This window comes from Scyliorhinus torazame, chromosome 9 (genome assembly GCF_047496885.1).
Source record: "Scyliorhinus torazame isolate Kashiwa2021f chromosome 9, sScyTor2.1, whole genome shotgun sequence".
Classification (NCBI taxonomy): domain Eukaryota; kingdom Metazoa; phylum Chordata; class Chondrichthyes; order Carcharhiniformes; family Scyliorhinidae; genus Scyliorhinus; species Scyliorhinus torazame.
The window spans coordinates 40,128,548-40,147,479 of NC_092715.1; the positions used below are offsets into that span (position 1 = coordinate 40,128,548).

The 18,932-nt window shown below is 51.3% G+C and overlaps 1 long non-coding RNA gene across 1 annotated transcript in view; it reads left to right on the forward strand.

The window, feature by feature from the left end:
* The first annotated feature begins 2,686 nt into the window (after positions 1-2,686).
* LOC140429165 (uncharacterized) overlaps positions 2,687-18,932 on the forward strand; it is a 70,997-nt gene continuing 54,751 nt past the window's right edge. Inside the window, exon 1 of the long non-coding RNA XR_011949003.1 lies at positions 2,687-2,739. This is a non-coding gene — a long non-coding RNA (uncharacterized lncRNA). The remainder of the gene's footprint in view (positions 2,740-18,932) is intronic.

Sequence of the window (18,932 nt, forward strand, 5' to 3'; positions counted from 1 at the left end):
CTAAGACCTTCCTCCACGCTGTTTACCACACCACCAATTTCCATGATATCTGCAAATTAATGATCATGCCCCCACATTCACATCCAGATCATTAATGTACACTGCAAACAGCAAAGGACCCAGCACCGATCTCTGTGGTACACCATTGGACACAGACCTCCAGTCACAAAAATTACCTTTAACAATCACTCTCTGCCTCCTGCCACGAAGCCAATTTTGGATCCAAATTGACCTCGACCCCATGAGCTCTTACCTTCTTGTTCATTCTCCCATGTGGGAATTTGTCAAAAGCCTTACTGAAGTCCACGTAGACTGCATCAACTACACTGCCCTCATCTAGTTGCCTCCTCAGAAAAATTCAATCAAATTTGTCAGTGGCTAGAAAAACCATATGGACTCTTGGGCTTCATACGTGTGTGGAGAACAAAAACAAGAAATTATGCTAAAGCTTTATCAAGCCCTGGTTAGGCCACAGCTAACACACTGCATTCAGTTCAGATGACCACACTATAGGAAGAACGGGTGGGTCGTTGGGAGGTTGCAGAGGAGATTTACCAGAATGGTTCCAGGGATGGGAAGATTTAGTAACAAGTTTAGGTTGGAGAAGCTGGTGTTGGTCTCCTTGGAGCAAAGGAATATGAGGGGAGATATTCTAGAGATGTACAAGATGACAACAGATTTAGGTAAGGTAGGTGAATAAAAGAGAGGTAAAATACAGCAGATTCTGGAAATCTGAAATAGAAATAAAAAATGCTGGAAATATTCAGCAGTTCTGGCAGCAACTGCAGAGAGTGAAACAAAGTTAATGGATGCAATCTTGAGGAGGTGACAGAGGGGCTCATCTATCGGCCTCACACATCATGTGCCATTCAGGCACTTAACAGGCCAGCTGCAAACATTCCCCTCAGAATGAGGACCCAGGGAAAGAAGACAAGGTAAACCCCTGGCAATAGATGAGGCCCTTAATTCGGCATTAGATGACCACAATTGGCCGTGGAGCGTGAAGCCTGTTCTTAAGCCTGAACTTAATTCTGTGGAGGCGGGAAGGTGGCACTTTGCCCACCAATGACCCACCCACCTGATTAAGTGATGGTGCAACCATCAATTCACACGAGAGAGAGAGTTGAAGTGAACAGTGGCTTTAATCGACTAGAACAGTGCCTGCCTGCGACTGCTCTGCTAGTGAGAGCCGCCTACAGGGCTGCTGCTCTTTATACCTCCCCTCAAGGGGCGGAGCCCACATGGGCACCAACATGATACATTCTGTGTAATATCGTACAATGGTCCATAGGTGGAGCCCACAGGGGCAACGGCGTGATACATGGTAAATGGTTAATACAATATGTTCACCACATTCACACCCTGTTAAAAAATTGAAGAGTTCACAGGTTCAGTCTGTCCGGCGCCCTGATCGTGCGCTGTGATCGCCGGAGCTCTGCTATCACAGCTGGCCCGGGTGTCGAACTCATCCGTGCGGGCATGGGTGGTGAAGTCGCCGGTGCGGGCACCGACGTGGACTCCGGGAGCGTGTCTTCTGGAGCTTCGTTCCTGTGGGTCGGTGAAGGGGGGAGGGAGTATAGGAGGGGGTGCGGAGGCCCTGTAGGGGTGGGGGCGCTGGTCGGCGTAGATTGGGGGGGGTAGGTTGGGGTGGCGGTGGTAGTGGAACCTGCGGGTGCCAGGTTCCGGAGGGAAACCGTATACTGTCGGCCGTTGGGGTGTTCTACGTATGCGTACTGGGGGTTGGTGTGAAGGAGCTGGACCCTCGCGACCAGGGCGTCGGACTTATGGCTCCTGACGTGTTTGCGGAGTTGGATGGGCCCCGGTGTCTTCAGCTAGGACGGAAGCGAGACCCCGGAGGTGGAGTTCCTGGGGAAAACAAACAGGCGGTCACGAGGGGTCTCGTTCGTGGCCGTGCAAAGGAGGGACCTAATGGAGTGGAGCGCGTCGGGGAGGACCTGCCAGTGGGAAATTGGGAGATTCCTAGACCGTAGGGCCAGGAGGATGGCCTTCCAGACCGCCGCGTTCTCCCTCTCCACCTGCCCGTTTCCCCGGGGGTTATAACTGGTAGGCTTGCTCGAGGCGATGCCCTTACCGATCAGGTACTGACGCAGTTCGTCACTCATAAACGAGGAGCCCCGGTCACTGTGGACGTAAGTGGGGAAACTGAACAAGGTAAAGATACTATGCAGGGCCTTAATGATGGTGGCTGCGGTCATGTCGGGGCAGGGGATTGCAAAGGGGAAGCGGGAGAACTCGTCAACGACATTGAGGAAATGTGTGTTGCGGTTGGTAGAGGGGAGAGGCCCTTTGAAGTCGATACTGAGGCGCTCAAAGGTGGGCCTTATCCGGGCCTGATCTCCACGGTGGAGTAGGGCAGTGATGGACATCAATCCAGTCGAGACGCTGAGTAGTAGTGAACCGATGCTTTAATAGACTAAACGTGTGCCAACCTGTAGCTCCTCCCGCACTGCAAGACTGCCCCAGATCGACGGGCTTTATATCTCCTCAGAGGGGCGGAGCCAACAGCAGCACCAATAACAACATTCCAACAGTACAACTGTCATGATATTCAAACACACACATCATGATAGACACACCAACAGACAAATCAGAACACAACACCACAACCAATCACAGACAAAGACAGGGACGGGATAAAAGGACAAACGCGACACCTGGTGGGCAGTAACGCCCAACACCACAACAACAGCAACAACTAATAACAGAACAGCAATAACAGTAAGTACATACAACAGTGGAGATAATGATCGTACTAGAACAGTAGAACAATAGTAAACATATATACAACAGCCTTACGTAGCCATACGTGGCTCACCACAGGCAGGTTGCGGGCCTTGATGTAGTGGACAAGCCGGGTGACCACGGGTGGCAGAGGTCATCGTGGATGGCCCGGAGTCGGTCATCGGGGGCAGCACGGTAGCCTTGTGGATAGCACAATTGCTTCACAGCTCCAGGGTCCCAGGTTCGATTCTGGCTTGGGTCACTGTCTGTGCGGAGTCTGCACATCCTCCCCGTGTGTGCGTGGGTTTCCTCCGGGTGCTCCGGTTTCCTCCCACAATCCAAAGATGTGCGGGTTAGGTGGATTGGCCATGCTAAATTGTCCTTAGTGTCCAAAAATTGCCCTTAGAGTTGGGTGGGGTTACTGGGTTATGGGGATGGGGTGGCGGTGTTGACCTTGGGTGGGGTGCTCTTTCCAAGAGCCGGTGCAGACTCGATGGGCTGAATGGCCTCCTTCTGCACTGTAAATTCTATGAATCTTGCGCGCTGGCGCACGTGCAGCGGGACAGGGCATCTGGGGGCTCGTTGAGCTTCCCAGGACGATACATTATATCCTAGTTGTAGGTGGAGAGTTCGATCCTCGACCTCAAGATCTTATCGTTCTTGATCTTGCCCCACTGTGTATTAGCAAACATGAAGGCTACCGACCATTGGTCGGCGACGAAGGTAAACCTCCTACCAGCGAGGTAGTGCCTCCAGTGCTGCACAGCTTCCACGATGGCTTGAGCTTTTTCGACTGAGGAGTGTCGAATCTCGGAGGCGTTGAGGGTACGGGAAAAAAATGCTACTGGCCTGCCCGCCTGGTTAAGGGTGGCGGGGACGGCGACTTCTGACGCATCGCTCTCCATCTGGAAGGGGACGGACTCATCCAGGGCGCGCTTTGCGGCTTTGGCAATATCTGCTTTGATACGGCTGAAGGCCTGGCGGGTCTCAGCTGCCAGTGGGAAGATGGTAGCCTTGATCAGTGGGCGGGCTTTGTCCGCATAGTTGGGGACCCACTGGGCATAATAGGAAAAGAACCCGAGGCACCTTTTCAGGGCCTTGGAGCTGTGGGGGACGGGGAGTTGCAGGAGTTGCATACGGTCGGGGTTGGGTCCTAGAACTCCGTTTTCCACGACATAGCATAGGGTGGCTAGTCTGGTTGTGCGGAAAACGCATTTCATAGAACATAGAACATAGAACATTACAGCGCAGTACAGGCCCTTCGGCCCTCGATGTTGCGCCGACCTGTGAAACCACTCTAAAGCCCATCTACACTATTCCCTTATCGTCCATATTTCTCCTTGTTATAGGTGAGGTTGAGGGCTTGGGCAGTTTGGAGAAATTTCTGGAGGTTGGCGTTGTGGTCTTGCTGGTCGTGGCCGCAGATGGTGACGTTGTCCAAGTACGGAAATGTGGCCCGCAGCCCGTACTGGTCCACCATTCGGTCCATTGTTCTTGGGAAGACCAAAACCCCGTTTGTGACGCTGAAGGGAACCCGGAGGAAGTGGAATAGACGGCCGTCTGCCTCAAAGGCCGTGTAGTGGCGGTCCTCCGGGCGGATCGGGAGCTGGTGGTACGCAGACTTCAGATCCACCATGGAGAACACTCGGTAGTGCGCGATCTGATTAACCATGTCTGCAATCCGGGGAAGGGGGTACGCATCGAGGTGCGTGTACCGGTTTATGGTTGGGCTGTAGTCTACAACCATCCGGTTCTTTTCCCCGGTCCTGATGACCACCACCTGAGCTCTCCAGGGCTATTGCTGGCCTCGATGATCCCCTCCCGCAAGAGTCGCTGGACCTCGGACCTGATAAACGTCCTGGCCTAGATGCTGTACTGCCTGCTCCTGGCTTACAGTCAGCGGTGAGATTTGCGAAGAGCGGGGGAGGGGCGATCTTCAGGGTTGTGAAGCTACATACGGTGAGTGGGGGTAGGGGCCCGCCGAACTTCAGGGTTAGGCTCCTGAGGTTACATTGGAAGTCCAGTCGCAACAGGAGAGGAGCGCAGAGGCCGGGGAGTACATATAGTTTAAAATTGGCGTACTCGGCGCCCTGTATTGCAAGGTTTGAGGCAGTATACCCCCAGATCTGCACTGAGTGCGATCAGAAGTGAGGGAGATTGTTTGAAGTGCAGGGAAGATTTGGAGCGAGCAGTGCCTTACCATGTCTGGGTGAATGAAGCTCTCCGTGTTCCCGGAGTCGAACAGGCAAGGCGTTTTGTGTCCATTGACCCAGACAGTCATCATGGAGCTCCGGAGGTGTTTTAGTCGTGTCTGGTCGAGGGTGACCGCGTCGAGTTGCGGGTAGTCGGCGTGGTCGGAGGTGATGGGGTGGTCCCAAGATGGCTGCCCCCGTCGGTCGCACGTGTCGGGCGGCGAGGAAGATGGCATCCAAAATGGCGGCCCCCATGAGTCGCACATGTTGTGCGGGGTTGAAGCTGGCTGCCCCCACGGACTACACGAGGCGGATGACGCGTACAGAAGGGGCGGAGCCGACAGGCACGCAGCCACACTGCGGGGTCTGCAGGCCTGTGAGTCTGAGAGTCAGGCCTGCGACTTGGAGGATTTGGACCTGGCCAGGCAAACTTTGGCGAAGTGTCGCTTTTTGCCGCAGTCGCTGCAGTTCGCGTTCCGAGCCGGACAGCGCTGCCGGGGGTACTGGTGCTGGCCGCAGAACTAGGAGGGTAGCCCCCGGGTTGGGCGGGCAGCCACGCGGCACAGGGCTGGGGTACTCTCTGGTCGGGGTCCACGAGGGGGTCGCGTGATCAGACAGGAACGCGTTGAGGCTTTGGAACGCTACTTCTAGGGAGGTGGCTAGTTTTACCGTCTCTTCTAGGTCGAGGGCACCTTTCTCGAGCAGGCGCTGTCTCACGTAGTTGGACCGGACTCCAGCCACGTGTGTCCCGGACGGCGAGTTCCATATGTTGAGAGGCCGTAACGGCCTAGTAGTTGCAACTTCGCGCGAGGACTTTGAGGTCGCGTAGGTACTCCTCCAGCGATTCCCCGGGGCATTGACGGCGCATGGTGAGGCGATGCCGCGCGTACACCTCGTTCACCGGCCTTACGTATAGGCGCTTCAGCATCGCGAGGGCGTCCGTGTATGTGGAGGCTTCCTCGAGTTGTACAGAGATTCGATGGCTCACCCGGGAGTGGAGGAGGCTCAGCTTCCGATCGTCGGTGACGGAAGGCGAGGAGGGGGCGGCGAGGTAGGCATCGAAACAGCGGAGTGAGTGCAAAACAATCCCTTTGGCCTCCGCAGCCCGTGGGTCGAGTTCCCGTCGGTCAGGTTTGAGGGTCAATTCCATTGTGGTGTTGTCGTCGATTAAATTGATGCGAACATCAATTCCCGCGAGGCAGAGAGTTGAAGTGAACAGTGGCTTTAATCGACAAGAACAGTGCCTGCCTGCGACTGCTCTGCTAGTGAGAGCCGCCAACAGGGCTGCTGCTCTTTATACCTCCCCTCAAGGGGCGGAGCCGGGGCAGAGCCCACAAGGGCACCAACATCATACATTCTATGTAATATCGTACAATGGTCCATAGGTGGAGCCCACATGGGCAACAGCGTGATACATGGTGAATAGTTAATACAATACGTTCACCACAGTGTCCTCCACCTTCATCCTCCGTACGGGGCAGGCAGAACATTCTGGCTGATGTTTCAGGTCAAGAAACTCTCGTTAGAATGAAGAACAACTATAATTATTTGATGGTACAAGGACTAGGGAGACACAGATTTAAAGTTTTGGGCAAGAGATTCAGGGGGAAGTGAAGAAGAATATTGTTAGTGGTCATGAGCTGGAGCTTGCTGCCACAAGGGTGGTAGAAGCACAGACGATGAATGATTTCAGTAGGAAATTGGGCAGGCATTTGAGGGAAATAAATGTACAGGGATACGGGATAGAGCAGAGAAGTGGGACTGACTAGATGGCTCTGCAGAGAGCTGGCATGGACTAGGTGGGGTAAATGGCCTTCTGTGCTATAATGATTCTATGTCTCCTTTTTCACTATGGCCATTATCACCTAGCTGTTTCAGATCCTTGAAAGCACTGCATAAATGCAAGTCTTTTCCAGTAAGGTTGCCTACTCTGATGTCAGGTATTCCTGGAGGATTGAATGCAGAATCTGATCATGTGATGTTTACAAATGTGATTGTATTTTTCTTCTGGTGGTTTGGTGCCCTGGGAAATGAGTATCTCTGCTCATGGTTTTATACCAGCACCTATTGTATGAGAAACCCATTGAACCAGGTTGTAAACCGGTGAAGAAGGTGCTCTGCCACGAAACACAGGCACAAACCTGAAATCTAATCTCCCCTCCTCACAGAATTGCTGGCAGCAGTTTAGTCAGAGACTGATCTTCCATTTCCAGGCTCGTCCAGACCCGCCAATGATTAACCCCCTGCTGCAAGTTTCCTGATGGCTTGGGGGGGGTTGCATTAAATGGGAAATGCCATTGACAGTGGAGGTGGGGGGGAGGGGGGTGGTAAGATCCCGCTGCCACCAAGAAACATGCCATGGGGGAGAGGGTGGATGGGAAACCCCCCCCCACTGTGACTTTTTAAAATTAAATTATTTTTCACTGTTGAAATGCACTCAGTGATACTTTCCATTGTATTTTAGATTCATAAGTATAATATCTAATCATTTTATTTTATTTACCATTTAGTCCCTCAGCCTTTTGGAGGTCAATTTTTTTTAAGAGGCCGGTCTGTCTTAGAATTTTATAGAACAGTGCTGTAGGTTTTAATTTGTTAGATTTTTAGAATTCAGTGCCAAGAGTTTTCATCGTACGAAGTCTTACAACACCAGGTTAAAGTCCAACAGGTTTGTTTCGATGTCACTAGCTTTCGGAGCGCTGCTCCTTCCTCAGGTGAATGAAGAGGTATGTTCCAGAAACACATATATAGCCAGATTCAAAGATGCCAAACAATGCTTGGAATGCGACCATTAGCAGGTGATTAAATCTTTACAGATCCAGAGATGAGGTAACCCCAGGTTAAAGAGGTGTGAATTGTGTCAAGCCAGGACAGTTGGTAGGATTTCGCAGGCCAGATGGTGGGGGATGAATGTAATGCGACATGAATCCCAGGTCCCGGTTGAGGCCGCACTCATGTGTGCGGAACTTGGCTATAAGTTTCTGCTCGGGGATTCTGCGTTGTCGCGCGTCCTGAAGGCCGCCTTGGAGAACGCTTACCCGGAGATCAGAGGCTGAATGCCCTTGACTGCTGAAGTGTTCCCCGACTGGAAGGGAACATTCCTGCCTGGTGATTGCTGTGCGATGTCCGTTCATTCGTTGTCGCAGCGTCCGCATGGTCTCGCCAATGTACCACGCTTCGGGACATCCTTTCCTGCAGCGTATGAGGTAGACAACGTTGGCCGAGCCGCACGAGTATGTACCGCGTACCTGGTGGGTGGTGTTCTCACGTGTAATAGTGGTATCCATGTCGATGATCTGGCACGTCTTGCAGAGATTGCCATGGCAGGGTTGTGTGGTGTCATGGTCACTGTTCTGAAGACTGGGTAGTTTGCTGCAAACAATGGTTCGTTTGAGGTTGCGCGGTTGTTTGAAGGCAAGTAGTGGGGGTGTGGGGATGACCTTGGCAAGATGTTCATTGTCATCAATGACGTGTTGAAGGCTGTGAAGAAGATGACGTAGTTTCTCCGCTCCGGGGAAGTACTGGACGACGAAGGGTATTCTGTCGGTTGTGTCCCATGTTTGTCTTCTGAGGAGGTTGGTGCAGTTTTTCGCTGTGGCGCGTTGGAACTGTAGATCGATGAGTCGAGTGTCATATCCCGTTCGTACGAGGGCATCTTTCAACGTCTGTAGATGTCTGTTACGCTCCTCCTCGGCTGAGCAGATCCTGTGTATACGGACCGCTTGTCCATAGGGGATGGCTTCTTTAATGTGTTTAGGGTGGAAGCTGGAGAAGTGGAGCATCGTGAGGTTATCCGTGGGTTTGCGGTAAAGCGAAGTGCTGAGGTGACCGTCCTTGATGGAGACGAGTGTGTCCAAGAACGCAACTGATTTTGGAGAATAGTCCATGGTGAGTCTGATGGTTGGATGGAACTTATTAATGTCATCGTGTAGTCGTTTCAGTGATTCTTCGCCGTGGGTCCAAAGGAAAAAAATGTCATCGATGTATCTGGTGTATAACGTCGGTTGAAGGTCCTGTGCGGTGAGTAGGTCCTGTTCAAACTTGTGCATGAAGATGTTGGCGTATTGGGGTGCGAATTTGGTCCCCATGGCTGTTCCGTGCGTCTGGATGAAGAACTTGTTGGCGAAGGTGAAGACGTTGTGATCCAGCATGAAGCGAATGAGTTGCAGAATTGCGTCTGGAGATTGGCAGTTGTCGGTGTTGAGTACTGAGGCTGTTGCAGCAATGCCGTCGTCATGGGGGATGCTGGTGTAGAGTGCCGAGATGTCCATTGTGACGATGAGTTTTCATGATCAAGGGATTTAGATGTCAGTAAATTAATTACCATGGCAGGTGTAGCCAGTTAAAATGGCTAACTCCCGATTAGAATGGCCAAACCCCGATTTAAAATGGCAAATGGAAGAGGCTGATGGGAAAATCAGCCAACAGGACTCAAACAGGCAGCTGCAGGCAAAACTGTCTATTCGCCTCTGGGGATGCCAGACAGAATCGATACCTGCAGCCATCAGCATAACAACACACCAGCCATCTGAATATTAAGTAGCAATCCCCGGGAACAATGTGCAACAAATTAGACACACAAAGCCAACCCAGACTTTTCGGCGCCAGCAGGAGCCTACACAATGAGAGGTGAACGACCACCCCAAAACCACCCATCGATCAAGGAATAGCTCCAGCATTGGAGAATATCGAACCAAGTGATTGGGACGAAGTCCAATCACTTGGAACCAGGTACAGGGTCCGCCCCGAAAGGTGGGAAGCCCCTGGGGACTATAAGAATAGAGTCCAAGTTCAAATCAACCCTTCTTCACCCTGCTGCAACCCCTGCTGCCTTCTGCTGACCTTCTGCAACAGCCGCTAGAATCGTAAGTCTTACTTCAACGCTCGCTACGAGATAGGCGCTCCTGGCTATCGACCTCTACCAGCTTTGAATCCCGCAGGCTCAGAACCCATACGAAAGGCCATTCATTTCCCTGACCTGGTGGGCCATTCCCAAAGTTAAGTATTGGCCTGTTAGTTGTAGGAAGTAGCTTAGAAGTAGAATTAATGTAAAAGTATTGATTACTGTATATAATAAATGTGCGTTGATTTAACTCTTACTAAGCGGTGTGTTGGATTATTGATCATTACTCGGACTTGAACCACGTGGCGGTATCAGAAAGATACCTGGCGACTCAAGAGCAAAGGTGATAGAACAAGAGCAATTAAACTAAGGCTAAAACGGGCAACATTTTGGCGACATCCTGATGGGACCCGATCTAGAAGTGGAAAACCACTCCGGGAGAACCCAAGACTTTGAATTAGAAATCCAATTGGAAACAGAAAACCGCAAGTGTTCAAGCAGTTCAGATCAATACTCATAATTCGGAAGTGTGTGTATGCATGCGTAACTAACAGGGCTATAAGGTAAAACTGATAGATTTTTGTTGCGTCAAAACTGTCGGAAGTTTGTATATCAGAAAGTAGTGAAAGCCGTACCCGTATTTACATCACCGCCTTAGCCCCGTTCCAAATTTTAAAGAAGAAGCAGTCGGATAGGAAAGATGGCAATGCAGCGCCTCATGAACCCTGAGGAATTTGCAGTCGCAGCGACCAGCAGCAGTAGAGTGGGACAGTGTCCCATTTGGGAGGAGGAAATCCGGAAATATCTCAAGGGGAAAGGATGGTCCCTGTGGAATGATTTCTGCGATAATGAGGAATCAGGTCCCGGAAGTATAGGGCATACTTGGTGGGAGAACCTGAGCGTGATACACAAAAAGAGCTTGGGAAAAGCTCGCAAGCTGATGGCAATCGTGTCCTGTTTGGCACAATTGCGAGGCACAGAGGAAGTCGTCAAGACGCTCCGCAAAGATGTTGAGGGCATACATCTGATGAGTAAGGTCGATGTAAGCGAAGTTGAAATAGAGAATTTAGAATTAAGGAAGAAATTGGCAGCAAAAGATGGAGAGGTGGCTGACGCCAAACGGGCTCACCAGTCTTGGCTGGCGCATTTAAGCAGTTTCCAGTCACAATATGAAAAGGCCTATCAGGACACGCAACGTGCAGTCCTGGTAAGAGAAGAGACAGAAAAACAGGTAGGGACATTACAAAAACAGTGTAGTGATCTCAAGGCAGCATTAAGAGCACTCCATGCTGCCAGCACAGAACAAAGACAGAGCACCTTAGATCACGCAAAGTGCCGGAAGCACATTGCAGAGCTGCAATCACTGCTTTCTGTTCAAAAAGGTTTTCAGGAAACCTCTGGGGAAAAGTTGGACCAGGAAGACGGCCCTGATTGGGAAGAGTTACACGAAACAGCGCAGAGATATGTTCAGGGAACATGTGCGCAGGGAAAGCCCCAAAAGAGAAAAGCACCCCAACCCCCCACACAGCAGATAGTTCAGGCTCCAATGAACCCTGTAACCACCCTCCGCACAGCCACACCGGAGATGCGGAATATCTATATTCCACCCCCTTAACAGTGACCCAATTACGGGACAAGTGCGAGAAAATCACACCGTTCCTCCCAGCCTCAGACACCCACCATTTCTTTGCCACAGTTAGACATCAGGCGAACATGTACGGCCTGGACGAGAGAGAGCATGTAAAGCTCATGGTTTTAAGTTTCGATCCATCGGTAGCAGCAGCCCTTCCCAACCCACAGAACGTAGGAGGAGGCACCCTTGCAGAAACGCATACCGCGATCCTGGATGCGATCGGGTATAACCGGGGTGACCCCGTAGAAGGCCTCAACAAATGTATGCAGAAGAAATCTGAGCACCCCACAGCGTTCGCTGGACGCCTGTGGATTCACTTCGCAGCAGTCTTTGGAGATGTAGACCGTGCCCATTTGTCCCCAGACAACATGGCCAAATGGACCCGCACCCTTATCTCCCATGCCACAGATGCATCACAGAAAGCCTGTACGAGTTATGATCCCTCAGAGGAGGCCCATAACGAGAAGTGGGTGGTGAAAAGATTGTCCCGCATTTGGGAGCAATCTGTTCAGAGCAAACCCACCGTTAAAAATAGCGAGGAAAAGCAGGCCGCCGCAGCCATGCAGGCAGTAAAAACAACACACCCGAACCCCGCATGGGTAAATGAGGGAAAGAACAGCCCCCCACCCAAGTCACGAGAGTGTTACAACTGCGGACAGTTGGGACACTTCGCCAAAGAGTGCAATGCCCCTAAAAAGCCACAGAGAGCCCAGCAGACGGGCACTCTGAGTAAGAAAAAGACTGAGCCCATTCATAGCGTTAGCACCCGTTCGGATCAGACGGACTTGACCGGAACGGACCATCGGTGTACAGGCTCCTCCAGTTGGGTCTGCGACACCCTTTGGGATAGGTCAGGACGACCAGTAGTTGCAGCGAAAATTCGGGGACAGCCTATCGAATTTCTCTGGGACACAGGAGGGTCCCGCACCACCATAAATTCCTCCACCCTATTTCAAAAAGACACGTGGCCTACTACAGCCACTATCACCCTCAGCGGCTTTACAGGCCACTCACAGCAGGGACACATCACAGCCCCTGTACCCATTCAAATCGGAACCATCACCACCAAACACCCCGTGGTTTTAGTTGACCTGCCCCACACAGCAGAACACATTCTGGGAATTGATTTCATCAATTCCCACCACCTTTCATTCGATCCAGTCAACCAGTGTGTCTGGAAGATGGCGAAATCCGCAAGAGCCCCTGCAACGCTCAACATAGGCGAATATATGAACAAAATTAGCGCCGTAGGCGAATTTTGGTTCAACTCGACCACGCTTAGTACGGACAAGCAGGTTAGGGCAGTTCTGCAAAAGAACAGGGCAGCATTCGCGACCCACAAGCACGACTGTGGACGGATGACTGGCTCCGTACAAATAACAAGACCTGACCCTAGACCCCAGAAACAGTACCAATTTCCCCTAGAGGCAGAGGGAGAAATCTTAAAAGTAATAGAGAACTTATTAGAGCAGGGCGTACTTAGATCAGTAGCCTCCACTAATAATGCCCCGATTTGGCCAGTGAGAAAGCCCGATGAATCATGGCGACTGACCATTGATTATCGGGAACTCAACAAAGTCACCCCCACAGCAGCCCCCACCATAGCAACAAGTCCCGAGACCATGCTCAAGCAGGGACTCAATTCCCGCTACTTCACGGTTTTGGACATCAGTAATGGATTCTGGTCCATTCCATTGGCAAAGGCGTGCCAGTACAAATTTGCCTACACCTTTAAAGCACAGCAGTACACGTGGACATACCTGCCACAAGGATTCCACAACTCCCCCCTCCATTTTCCACCGACAGCTGGTAAATGGTTTCGCAAAGTTTTCTCGTCCCGAATGTCTGGTACAGTACGTAGACGACCTACTACTGCAGACAGACACCAAGGAAGAGCACATTGAGCTTCTGTCCGAACTCCTGGAACTATTACATTCAATTGGTTGTAAAGTAAACCCTAAAAAGGCCCAGATTTTGGAAGAAAAAGTGGTATATTTGGTTACTATTATCACACACGGCAAACGCGAGATCGAGCATAAAAGGATTGACTCGATCGCTAAATTGCCCCTTCCCCAGAACGTTTCAGCCCTCCGGTCATTTTTAGGACTGGTTGGCTACTGCCGAAACCACATTGACGGTTTCGCCAGCAAGGCAGCGCCCCTCTCAGACCTCCTAAAGAAGGGAGCCCCCTGGGAATGGTTTCCGCAGCATACGGATGCTGTGGACTCTTTAAAACAGGCACTCATAGCAGCCCCCGCACTACAAGTTCCAGGCCCGCTTTCCCCTTACGACATAGAGGTAGTGACCACAGACCGCACCCTTTCAGCAGTGCTCCTCCAGGAACGGCATGACCAGTTAAGGCCCATAGCTTACGCCTCCAGAATTTTAGATGCTGTGGAGCAGGGATTTTCAGCCTGTGAGAGGCACCTGCTCGCAGTTTTCTGGGCAGTCCAGTACTTTTCATATATTACTGGACTGAACCCCATCACAATTCTGACCAAACACACCCCCACCCAACTTTTACTGGACGGATGACTCAAGGACGGTACAGTAAGCCAAATAAGAGCAGCCAGATGGACCCTTCTCTTGCAGGGACAGGACATCACTGTGAAAAGGACAAAGACACACACCTACTTAGCCGACAATTTACAGTACCCCGGAACCCCCCATGAATGTGAGATTATCTCTCCACACCACAACACAGGCCCCTTTATCGCTAAAACACCCCCCAGAAAGATAGGTAATTCAACTCAGAGGCCCCCCGCATACGGACACGTGTGAGCCCATTAAGATTTATGTGGATGGATCTTCCACAGTCTTGGATGGGAAGCGCATAACAGGTGGCAGGATCTATGTCGAGGACGCGCAGGGGCGCGCCCTCGAGGAAATATCGTTGAAACTACCCGGACACTTAGGCGCGCAGGCAGCAGAGCTCGCGGCCATCGCGTATATAGTGGACCACCCAGATTCCTTCCCCAGCCCAGCAGACATATACTCGGACAGCCTCTATGTCTGTAACAGCCTTACGGAATTTCTGCCCCTGTGGGAAGCAAGAGGATTTGTTTCTGCAGACGGAAAACCCCTCCCCTCAGCCCCATTGCTCCGCCATATTTTAGAAAAAGCTCAGAACAGGACTTTTGGGATCATCAAAGTCCGCAGCCACCATCGTTCCTCCCCCCCTGGAAATGTAAAAGCCAACGCACTGGCTAAAGCAGGTTCCAGACATGGGTATTTTTGGAAACCCCCCAAAAGCACACCTGTGAGTGCCGTTCAGGTCTCACAGACAAAGATCGAGGATCTACTAGAGGCCCAGAAGTAGGACACCAATCTCAAGGAGATTGTAAAGGGAAGGTATCCCGCCTCCTACGAGAGGTTTAGAAATACACTGACCACACATGATGGTGTGGTGTTAAAGGACACCCTTTATGTGGTTCCTGAACAGGACAGGAACCAATTGATTTGTTTGTTTCATGACGGTCATGGACATCAGGGAATCGATCCCACTACAGCCCATCTCAAACAGCTTTGTTGGTGGCCAAATTTAAAGGAAGATGTAAGCCATTACATAGAAAATTGTCTTATCTGTGCGCAGAATAACCCCGACAGATATGCCAAAAAGGCCCAACTCAGCCACACCCGACCCGTTAATGGCCCCTGGACTAACCTCCAGATTGATTTTATAGGACCATTGCTCCCTTGCAGGAATGGCTATAAATATGTACTTGTGGTCATAGACACATTTACAAAATGGGTGGAAGCCTTTCCAGCCCGCACAAACACTGCAAAAACCACAGCCAAGATTCTAACCCACCACATCTTTACAAGATGGGGACTCCCCGCAGCATTGAATCGGACCAAGGTTCCCATTTTACGGGACGTGTTATGCAGAACGTCCTCACGATCTTTGGCATCACCCAAAAAGTCCACATAGCACACCACCCCCAGTCAAGTGGTATCGTGGAGCGCATGAATTGGACCCTAAAAACCACCATCAGAAAAATGGTCCAGCAGAACAACACCACTTGGGACTCAGTCCTCCCTTTTGCACTGATATTTTTGCGTAACACTATTTCTACATCCACAGGTTACACCCCACACACTCTCATGACCGGACGCCCCATGAAAGGCACAGAATACTTGTTAGGTTTAGACCTGACCAGCCCCGAAGTAATGGCCCTCACACACGAGAAAGCCGTGGAGCAATTAGTTGCAAATGTTAAAACGGCGCAGTTAGCAGCCGCAGTAAAATTGGGCACCAGAAAGAAACAGAGCAAGGCTTGTTTCGACAAGACAGTGCATGCGACTGAGTACAATATCGGACAGCAAGTGATGCTCTCTGTATATAACCCCAGCACATTCCTGTCACCTAAATACTCGGGTCTGTATTCCATTGCGGATAAAGTAAGCCCTTCCGTTTACAAAATAAAGTACCCCAATGGTAAGACTGCATGGTTTCATATAAACCAGCTGAAGGTTTATGGAACACAGTCGAACCACGCACACCACGTCATGCTTGACGCAGCACACCACACCCCGCCCACAGCCAACGTAACCCTACCAACCCCCACCACGTCCAGCCCAGCCACGGACTCGACCTCGACTCCACCCCCGAAATATACACTCCACCCCGGAACGCCCACAGACTGCAGCAGCAGAGACAGCGACTGTGACTCGGACGATAGCCACAGCACGCCTCCCTACTATCCCCATGCAACCGGACCCACACCCAGCGACTCCGACTACGATCCAAGTGATCCCTTCCTGATCACTTTTCTGAACAAACCCCACCACCGACCACCGAACTACACTGATGACCCCGATTTTGTCCCCACACAACTCCCCACCACAACTGGCACCGTGACAACTCATACCGACTCGTCCGCAACGACGAGAGCAACCCCAACTCACACCATGCAGCCCTGTCAGCCCTAATCCACTCCAGAGTTTGGCACCCGGGAGAAGAGGACGACCTTGGGTCTGACTCCCAAACCGCCAACCCCTTTGAAGTGTTGCGCTGGTCAAGGAGACACAGCCTGAGTGAGTGAGACACAGACAGAGTGAGAATTTGGTAATTTGGTGCAGTGAGGTAATTCAGTGAAGAGTGGGAGAAGGTGCTTTTTCCCGACTGTTTTGTTCCCTCTCTTTCTTCGGACCTAATTTTGGGAGCCGTTCGGAGGAGGAGGAGCAGTCTCTGTGAGTGTAAAAACCTAACTGTAACTTCCTGTTTTCCAGTTTTTTTTCTCCAAAAGTGATGTCAGAGGGAAGCTGTGATCTGATTGGTTTTTTAAAAATGTATATTTTATTAAAATTTTCAAACAAAAATGTTTCCGTTTTTACAACTGAACAAGGGATTATACATTAACTGGTAAATAACATTATTTAAATAATATAGTGAATTAACAACAACAACTAAAAAAGAAAACAAAAGAAGAGAAAAAATAAAAATTAAAAAAATAGCAAAAACACAAAATAGTGCTCCCCCTCCCCCTCCCCCCCCCTCCCCCCTGGTTTGCTGCTGCTGTCATTTCTATCTTTTCATTATCGTTCCGCGAGATAGTCAAGGAACGGTTGCCACCGCTTGGAGAACCCCTGAGCCGATCCTCTCAACGCAAATTTTATTCGTTCCAATCTTATGAACCCTGCCATGTCGTTTATCCAGGCCTCCACGCCTGGGGGTTTCGCTTCCTTCCACATGAGTAGAATCCTACACCGAGCTGCTAGGGACGCAAAGGCCAAAATATCAGCCTCTTTCGCCTCCTGCACTCCCGGCTCTTCCGCAACCCCAAATATAGCTAACCCCCAGCCTGGCTTGACCCGGACCTTCACCACCTTTGAAATTACCCTTGCCACGCCCCCCCAGAACTCTTGCAGTGCCGGACACGACCAGAACATGTGTGTGTGGTTCGCCGAGCTTCCCGAACACCTCCCACACCTGTCCTCCACCCCGAAAAACCTGCTCAGTCTTGCTCCCATCATATGTGCTCTATGTAGAACCTTAAATTGAATCACGCTAAGCCTGGCACACGAGGACGAGGAATTTACCCTACTTAGGGCATCAGCCCATAGCCCCTCCTCAATCTCTTCCCCCAGCTCTTCTTCCCATTTTCCCTTCAGCTCCTCTATCATCGCCTCCCCCTCGTCCCTCATCTCCCGGTATATTTCGGACACTTTGTCCTCTCCGACGCATACCCCAGAAATCACTCTATCTTGGATCCCCTGCGTCGGGAGCTGCGGAGATTCCCTCACCTGTTGCCTCGCAAATGCCCTCACTTGCATATACCGGAAGGCGTTCCCCGGGGGCAACTTATATTTTTCTTCTAGCGCTCCCAGACTTGCAAACGTCCCGTCTATAAACAGGTCCCTCAGCTTCCTAATTCCTGCTAGTTGCCAACACTGGAACCCCCCATCCATCCTCCCTGGGACAAACCTGTGGTTATTCCTTATCGGGGACCGCACCGAGGCACCCGTCACTCCCCTGTGTCGACTCCACTGCCCCCAGATCCTCAAGGTTGCCACCACCACTGGGTTTGTGGTGTACCTTTTCGGGGAGAACGGCAGCGGCGCTGTCACCAATGCTTTTAGGCTCGTTCCCTTACAGGACGCCATCTCCAGCTTCTTCCACGCTGCTCCCTCTTCCTCCCTCATCCACTTACAGACCATCGCCACATTGGCGGCCCAGTAGTAGTCGCTCAAACTCGGCAGCGCCAGTCCCCCTCTGTCCCGACTGCGCTGCAGGAACCCCCTCTTTACTCTCGGGGTCTTTCCTGCCCACACAAAGCTCGTAATGCTCCTGTCTATTTTTTAAAGAAAGGCCTTTGTGATCAGAATGGGGAGGCACTGAAACACGAAAAGAAACCTTGGGAGGACCACCATTTTAACTGCCTGCACTCAGGCCGCCAGCGATAGCGGCACCATATCCCACCTCTTAAAGTCCTCCTCCATCTGCTCCACCAGTCGCGTCAGGTTAATCATAGATTATCATAGAATTTACAGTGCAGAAGTTAAGTCTATGCAGGGTTCCCCAGTTCCCGGCCACCTGGATCCCCAGGTATCGGAAGTTCCTTTCCACTCTCCTCAGCGGCAGAGCATCTATCCCCCTTCCCTGTTCCCCGGGGTGCATTACAAAAAGATCGCTCTTCACCATATTTAGTTTGTATCCCGAGAACTCTCCAAACTCCCTAAGTATCTGCATTACTTCTGGCATCCCCTCTACCGGGTCCGCAACGTATAGCAGTAGATCATCTGCGTAGAGCGACACTCGGTGCTCCTCTCCCCCTCTAAGCACCCCCCTCCACTTCTTAGAATCCCTCAGCGCTATGGCCAGTGGTTCAATTGCCAACGCGAACAGTAACGGGGACAGGGGACAACCTTGTCTTGTACCCCTATGTAGCCGAAAATACCCCGATCTTTGCCGGTTTGTGACTACGCTTGCCACCGGGGCCCCATATAAGAGTCTGACCCATCTAATAAACCCCTCACCGAACCCAAGCCTCTTCAGCACCTCCCACAGATAGTCCCACTC